The sequence below is a fragment of the Myotis davidii genome, unplaced genomic scaffold (genome assembly GCF_000327345.1).
Source record: "Myotis davidii unplaced genomic scaffold, ASM32734v1 scaffold486, whole genome shotgun sequence".
Classification (NCBI taxonomy): domain Eukaryota; kingdom Metazoa; phylum Chordata; class Mammalia; order Chiroptera; family Vespertilionidae; genus Myotis; species Myotis davidii.
The window spans coordinates 225,070-233,575 of NW_006298678.1; the positions used below are offsets into that span (position 1 = coordinate 225,070).

The window sequence follows — 8,506 nt, forward strand, 5'->3', positions numbered from 1 at the left end:
CCAAGTTTTCTCAACATGGGGTCTCGAACTTGCGATAAGCCACCAAGTAGCAAGCACAACTAGGACCACTGCAGGAGCACTTCTTCCCTGCCCCATGGTGGTTTAGAAAACAGTCTGGTGCAGTGGGAAAACTGGCCTTTGCAACCAGACTCACTTGGGCCAAACCAACAGATCTGGCACTTCTCACAAGAGGGGTTTGGAAAGACACTGGCCTCTCTGAACCTCAGTTTCTCTACCTTAAACATTGTGGGATACCCATGGCTTTCTTACAGGGTTTTTTCCCAAATTTTAAAAACCATCCATGAAAAATTTCTTAAAAGAGAAAGGGGGCTGGAGGGTAGCGACTGTATGAACTCGGGAAAGGAAGTTACAGAAGCAAAAGGAGAGTCTTCTGCCACTGCTTGCTGCTCCCCTAGCTGCAAGTCTCATGGGGACCCTAAGAGTTTAAGAGTAAAAAAGGTTAAAGGTATGTGCCTGAGAGAAGGAAGGTCACAGGCATGCTCCAAGAAGGGCTCACACCATAGATTTTTTTGAGAGATTTTTAGTCTATGATAATCATTTGACATGTGTGTTTTTTATGGTGTCTTTTTGCAATCTCTTTGCTGTTGGTCTTCTCTAGCATTTTGCCATAAACTAGGATGAGATTCCATGGAAGTTTTGAAAGAAGAAAGAGATAAAGAAAATGAGCAACCAAGTGACTACTTAGTCTATGAGGAAAAGGGCAGTGTCTGTTTTATTCATCTGTGTACTCAGTTCTTATCTGCGTGACTGACACATAGTAAGAACTCAATAAATGTTTGTGGGTATAGTAAGCACTAGTAGTATTGCTGGTGGAAATCAGGCTTTTCCACAGGATTGGGAGAAAAGCATTCTAAGGACCCACGCAGGGAAGATTGTGGCTTGGCAAGATTTATTCTGGTGGAAATAGAAGGCTGCCGATGGGTTTTCAATGTCCTATCTCCCTCTGTCCCACCAAGGGAAAAGTCCAATCATGCCTTCATCAAAGCCAAAACAAAGGCCAATGTCCAGAGATACTGTTTCATATTAAAGCTTAGTCTTTTGGAGCCCATAGGGTCTGTTGTGGACCCTGGTTGGCTGCTAGACCCACAGGTTTCATGTTCCCAGGTGAAAAAAGAAAGAGAGAATAAACTGCCAGAATGGGTCACTGAGCAAGAGAGAATGCTTTTGTTCCTCTGAGATTATGACCAGGAGCTTTTTCAAAATAACCAATCAACTCCCAGCTTTGGAGGTTTCTGATGGGTTCATCCCTTAGCCAATGATTCCTTTCCCAGGTTAGATTGACAGGCCTCTATGGTCAAGTACCTCCCTTGTGCCATTTGACTTCTACTGACCCTGTGCTTACGTCCCCCTTCCCTTTTGTACTATCCTTTCCCACTGTGATCTGGAGGGAGTGAGGGGCAAACTGGTGGTTCCCTGCGGCGGGGTGGTTAGTGGGGGACTGCAAAGCTGCAACTTCCCTTTTTTCTCTTTCTCATTAAGATCTAGCTACCTACAGTACAGGAGAACACAGAAGTCCAATAACTAAGTACCATTTTCTTTTTAATTTCAAACTTGGTTTTCTTGTGTGTTTTTTTTTTGTTTTTGTTTTTGTTTTTAATGCCAGGGCATACTAGAAGTCTTAGTCCTCCACAGTTGAGCCTAATTTAGATCTCTGTCTAAAAACTTTCATAGACAGAGCCACAGCTATAGCTGTGCACACAGACACAAGCACAGGAATAGTTATGCACATTCACATACTCATATCAGTAGTCCTTTGTCTCCCATGGATCACATGCAAGCAAAAGAAATGTGTAAATGGAGCACTGTGCTCACTAAGGGCATCTTCATCACATTTCCAGCATCTGACCGCGTGAATGCATCTTGCATGCTAGCTTCGAAGTAGGGTCTCTCTTCCTTGGGCACATGGGTGGTCCAGTACATATCCTCCTGTATTTTATAAGCCATATTTTGATTGTTGCCACCTGATTGTTTCATGTTGTGAGAGGAATTAAGGCATTTATAGAATTGTGTTGAAGAAGGACTCAGATATTCTCCATATATAGGGCATTGGGTTCAGTTTCAGAACATTTTCTCATTTGGAATTATTTTGTATTTGAATATAATCACCTATGTATAAATATGACCCTCACACACATATATCGAAACTATTTTTAACTCTGTAGATCTCTTCAGATTGGCTGATCTTGGATTATGACTAGATGTTGATCTTTCGAAACCACTGAGTCATTTATGATGACTTTATTGACAGCATTAACAAAGCGAGGAATCCTCCAACTTCACACAAATTCTTATGATGCTTTGCTTTTAGTATTTAATGTTTTGTTTTTGTCATAAATGTAAATAATTATTCTCAACTATCTAGTGATGCAAGATCCTGAGAGATATCTCTCACCTATTCTCTATTCTCTCTCAAGGAGTCAGGTTTCAAATCAGCCAAACAGCACCCTGTCCTAACAGCAGCGACCAGAAGAGAAAAATGTCTCCTACTACAGCCAGACATCCACAAAAGCCTGTGGTCATGTGATACATGATTTTAGATATGACTTTTAAACTCCATACATTTCCATCAACCCTGATTTTGGAACCTGTTTTATTGTATTATGAATGTTTGGACTTGACTTCCAATCATAGGATCAGAAAAAAAAATGGAAAAATATGTGATGGAATGTATAAAGGGAAAATTGAGATCAGAAAGAAGAATAGAACATAGATCACGAAGATAATAAAGGAAGAATAACTGCATAGAAGATGTATAGATCTGTGAAAAGCCTGGATATTGGACCTGTGAGATATTCCTAAGGTTCTGGAAGACCATGAGGGAGGCTCCTGCAGTCTGACAGATGGGGTAAATATGGTGATGATGAATGTAAGAATAAAACTTTATAGAAACAACAAAACACTTCTTTGAAGACTCATCAAGGGGCATGCATATTGCCCTTCTGATTCTATTCATGCTGAGAATAAATACCTATGCAAGGAATTTTCAACCTTGGCACTTCTGAAGTTTTGGGCCAGATAATTTGTTGCAAGGGACTATCCTGTGCATTGTAGGATGGTTAAGAGTATCCTTGGCCTCTGTCCTCTAGATGCAGTAACCCCTCCTCCCAGCTGTGACAACCAAAAATATCTCCAGGTCATGCCAAATGTTAATCACCAACATCACACTAGTTAACAACCACTGGCTGATAGGATAGGGGGAGGGAAGAATAGGAATAGATATGGGATGGTAATTAATATTATTCTCTTTGGTTTTACCACTATCTAAGGAAGTCTACCAGTAGTGGTAAGCAGATTTGCAAAGAGAGTATCTTAATACTAGAGGCCCAATGCACAAAATTCATGCAAGAGTAGGCCTTTCTTCCCCTAGCTGCTGGTATTGGCTTCCCTCTCGCACCGAGGACCCGGGCTTCCCTCACAGCCAGAAGGTCGTCCAGAAGGATGTCTGGAAGGACACCCAGTTTAATTAGCATATTACTCTTTTATTATTATAGATGACTTCATTTTAACTTGGCTTTTGACAGCTCTCTTTCCACATCTTTTTGCTTTCCCTCAACTAGGTCATTTTTTCATCTTTCGTGAACCTGTTCCAATAGCTGTGTGAGTCCTCCAAGTCAAATTCACTTTCTTTTGACAATTGCCTCTTTGATTCCAGGGATGGGGGGAGCAATGCTATTCTGTCCTGTTGTGAAAGCTGCATTTCGGTTCTCTGTGATCTCCCTAAGTGTATAGATTGCAAAACCCAAGTTGAGACAAGGAATTCAGACAATAGGAACACTCATTAATAAACCCTTTGAAGTGCACAAACAAGGTAATGGCAGATGCCTCTTCTTTCCTTTCTCCCTCCCTTTTTCTTCTCAACCTTCATTCCAGATGTCAGCAGTAGGAATTGACAAAGCAATACAAGTGAAGGGTGAGATCAGGAAAGAAATGAGCCTTTAGAGAGAGCATGAAGATGCTGATTTTGCTTCCCGTTCTCACTGGGAAAAGCACCCAGTAGGGAACAGCCTGTATTATAGCCTGGGGCCTGGGGACTACGGGTCGAGCAGGAACTTCTGAAAGCCAATCTTATATGACCATGGGAGCTGTCACAGCTGTGTGTAGGGATGGGGAAGACAAGAAAGCCCAAATGAGCAGCCTTGGAAATAATAAGCTATGGCTTAAAATGTGCTGTAGGGAAGCATCTTGTCTCTATTCCACCGTCTTTTTAACACTCGGTTGAAAAGTTAGCTTGAAGTCTCCAGCCCTCTTTCCTTTCTGCCCTTGCAAAGCTGCCACTGTATTTGACCAGATGTACCCAGCTTCCCAGGGAAGATGACTTACTCGTTCCCCTTCTAAGTTTCTGAGTTCATATCATTGCTCTGGGAAAGAGGAAAGCCTGAAAGTGAACTGTGACATTTAGTAAACACCAAGGCTACTTCTCTGACCTTGTCTCATTCAACACAGGAAGGTGGAAATTCCATGAAAAGAGGTGAGACCAGGAATTCTCCTGTCATTAGGAAAAGGTCATCAAGGAGCAGTTTATCTGACATCACACCACAGCAGCCCGAAAATCAAAGGTGGAGAGACAGCTCATCCTAGAACTCATGACACACATCTGTAAATCTAAGTAGATCTTCCTCATGTGTCTTCAAAGCTTGATGACCTACACTTTGCACAGAGGGGCTTTTGCTAGAGAGAAACCTGGTCCTGCACAAACACTATTTTTAATGTCATCACAGCAAATACACTTCAGAGGAGTGGCTGGCAATGAAGTTTTGGACTAGTGACCTCACTGGAGCCACCTGGAAGGTCACTGCCAGAACAGGAGGCACTGGGTGTTCTCACCTGGTGTCTGGGAGTGTGAGCCCAGCATGGTGTTGCTCTTGCCTTTTGTGTTGGAGGTGACAGAGATGCACCACACAGAATCATCACAAGGGGTCAGACTGCTGTCCACACCCCTTCACTGCAGAGACCCCAAATCAGTTCTGTGTGCACTCCAGGGGCCATGCCAGGCCTCTGTACTTCCCAGGTCAGTGCCCCATCTTTAAATAATGCTGTCTCTGTCTTTATGAGCAAATCTAAAGTTATTTACAACTTATTCCTTTTTTAAAATTGAATTATTTTTATTAAAAACTAGAGGCCTAGTGCATGAAATTCATGCACAGGTGTGGTCCCTAAGCCTGGCCAGCGATCGAAGCACGAGCATCTGGCATGGAAGGGAACATCCTAGCTGACCTCTGGGCCGTGGGCAGTAGTGGGCCCCTGGGACCCCGTGTGCCCCCCTCTGCCTCAGTCATCGTGCCCGAGTCCCCAAGCGGAGATGTGGTGAGCGCGGCTAGACACTGTGGGCCGGGGTGCAGCGTGGGCTTCTGGGCTGCCCAGCAGTGCTGCACAGAAGTGGGTGGGCAGTGAGCTCTCTCTCTGCCGGCCTCGCAGACCAGCTCCTGCACAAACCCACGGGGAGCCCGACCGGCCCCTGCGGTCCCAGTGGCTGCAGCCTGGCTCACCTGGAAGATGGTGCGTGCGTGCGGGCAGGCTCCCAGCGGGCACCTGGCACCTGAGTACAGGGGCTTCCCCTGAGCGCAATCCCTGGAGTCCTGGGAGAGGGTAGCACAGGGAGTGAGAGCGAGTTTGGCAGACACCCTGCATACTCACTGCAGCTCTGTCCCCAGGACCCCAACCCCAGGTAGCTGGCAAGAGGTCACAGGGTGTCACTGATGCCTGCCATGTTCCTCACTGCCCCCTAGTGGTCAGCACATGTCATAGTGAGTGGTCAAACTCCCAGTCTCCCGGTCTCCCAGTCAAACTCGCAAACAACCACTGGAAGGGGCAATTTGCAGATTAGGCTTTTATTATATAGGATGATTAGAGGCTTCCTGCTAAGAAATTTTGTTTTGTTTTGTTAACCAACACTGAGGATATTTTTCCCATTGATTTTTTTAGAGAGAGTGGAAGGAAGGGAGGGAGGGCAAGAGAGAGAGAAACATTGATATGAGAGAGCACATGGTTTGGTTGTCTCCCACCTGCACTCTGACCAGGGATAAAACCTGCAATATAGGTGTATGCCTTTACCAGGAATCGAACCAAAGACCCTCCAGTGTGTGAAGCAATGTTCTAAGCACTGAAAAACACCAGCCAGGACCCTTCTAAGAAAATTCTGAAAATATAGAGAAGCAAAACAAAACAAAATTAACCATAATCCCACATTGGTTTGCAAAGATAACTATTGCTTAAATTTATTTTCATATCACCCCATTGGGTTTCTTAAAAAGATGTACAATTTTTAAGGAAAAGTCATTTACTCCTCTTTAATAATTTCCTGCAAGCCATTATGCTTTTCAGAAGGTGTCACACATGTCATGTATTAGTGTGGCCTTAGAGCAACGGTTCTCAAACTTCAGCATGCATCCTACTCAATGAGGGAATTCTAAAAACTATGGATTCTGACACCAGATAGCTTTTTCTTTTTTAAGTTGATCTTAGGTGTGACCTGGAAGGCTGGACATTTCAAAGCTCCCCAGGTAATTACATTGTGCAACTTGAGATGAAAATCTGTCCCCAGGTCTTCCTGCTAATGGCCTCTTTTATGGGTAAGGACTGGCCTTTCTGGACCAGCACCAGCTTTCCTGTGTTATAAAAGCTAACCAAAGCACAGTCTTCTTTCAAGCCCTATTGTTTCTTCATCCAGCCCTTAAAACCCTATCTCCACCCTACTCTGACTGTCAGTCTCTATTTACACATCCCACAACTTGAGGAACTCTTCGAAATAACAAACCGGTGGTGACTTGATTGTTCACTGCAGTGGAGCTATGTAGGCTCAAGCGTGGAGCAAGCAATTTAAATAATTGAAATAAAGGCTGCCACTCACTCAGCCTGATGTCCATTTCTATCATCCCCCAGGAGGAGTGCAGGTTTCAGGGACAGGCCATGCAGGTAAAAGGTGTAGTAACAGAAGCAAGCAATCTGTGTTCTAAATCACTGTTTCCAACACCTAGACAATAGGAACCACAGAATCCCATCTCCACAGGGCTTGCCAGCTGCCTAATCTTCCTGAAGTTAATAAGAGGAGATTCATATTGCTTCTTGAACTACTCTAAATACTGAGTTTATGGCTCATCTATCATTTGTAATCACAAAATGCTAATCACAATGGTAAGAGCACTAAAAATCTCCTTGAGGACTTTGTTTCATAAACAAGATGGAGATTTATTTAATATCTTTCCTGTTTATCTGAGACATGTGGATACCTTTAAGGAGCAAATACATTATTTCATATTTCGTGTTAAACGTACTTTACCACAATTAAAATAAACACCTAAAACCTTGCTTTTGTAAACTATATACAGAAAACAACACAAAATCTTGATTCAATAGAGAATCACTTTTATTGTTATAAAACTTCAAAGAAGTAAAGGCCAGGATGGGGTGAGGAGGGGAAGCCTGGATAAGGAGAGAGCAATGGAGCTGAGCCTTGAAGAGGGAGAGAGAAACCTGGAACTCAATAGTAATGGAGTTTTATTTTCTTCACTAGAGGCCTGATGCACGAAATTTGTGCACTGGGGGGTAGGGCTCCCTCAGCCCAGCCTGCCCCCTCTCACAGTCCCGGAGCCCTCAAGCCCTCAGTGGATGTCCTACTGATGGCTTAGGCCCGCTCCCCATGGAGGCACCCTGTGTGTGTGTGTGTGTGTGTGTGTGTGTGTGTGTGTCCCTGATTTGCTTTCCCAGATTTATTTCTTTTTTAAAAAATTCTTTATTGTTTACCCTCAGCCATGTTGGAGGTTCAGAGCAGGCACCCCGTGTGTGTGTGTGTGTGTGTGTGTGTGTGTGTGTCTGTGTGTGTGTGTGTGTGAGTATATGTGTCCCCTCTGGGGGTCTGACTGCAGTGGCATCGGCGGCTCGGATCAGGTGCCCCGTGTGTGTGTATGTGTGTATGTCCACTGGGGGCCTGGCCCCAGCCACACTGTGGAGGCTTAGAGCAGGCGCCCCTCTGTGTTGATATCTCAGGCTCCTGGCCTCACCAGTGTGTTGTTCTCTCCCTTGAGTGGCGCCCGGGAAGGTGGGAAGCTTGGCTTTCTCCATCGCTGGTGGCAACCCAAGCCTCCAGCTCTGTGGCCACTGCCATCTTTGTTGGGTTAATTTGCATACTCACCCTGATTGGCTGGTAGATGTAGTGGAGTGACACCACTTTGCATGTTTCTCTATCATTGTAGATGTCATCATGGAAGGATGAGTATTAGATACACTTGTCCTCTCTTAGTTTTCTGTTCATTATTTCCATTTTATTACTCAGTAATCTTTCTTTTTCCCTTTTTTTTAGAGGCCCAGTCTCAAAGAGTCAAAGAGTGAATGAGCAAGAGGCTTCCTATACCAGCATATGGTTCCAGGAAGGCTGGTGAGTGGTGGGAGGGCAGCTAAGAAAGAACTGCATAATATGCATCTGAGTCTCCAAATGCTACTTCACCACACTTGCTTTAGCAGTGTTCTCTCTGTTATATAGTTGTGCTTA

The 8,506-nt window shown here is 44.3% G+C and overlaps 1 pseudogene; it reads left to right on the forward strand.

The window, feature by feature from the left end:
* Window positions 1–348: 348 nt before the first annotated feature.
* The window catches only part of LOC102774817, an 11,283-nt pseudogene continuing 3,125 nt past the window's right edge, over window positions 349–8,506 (forward strand).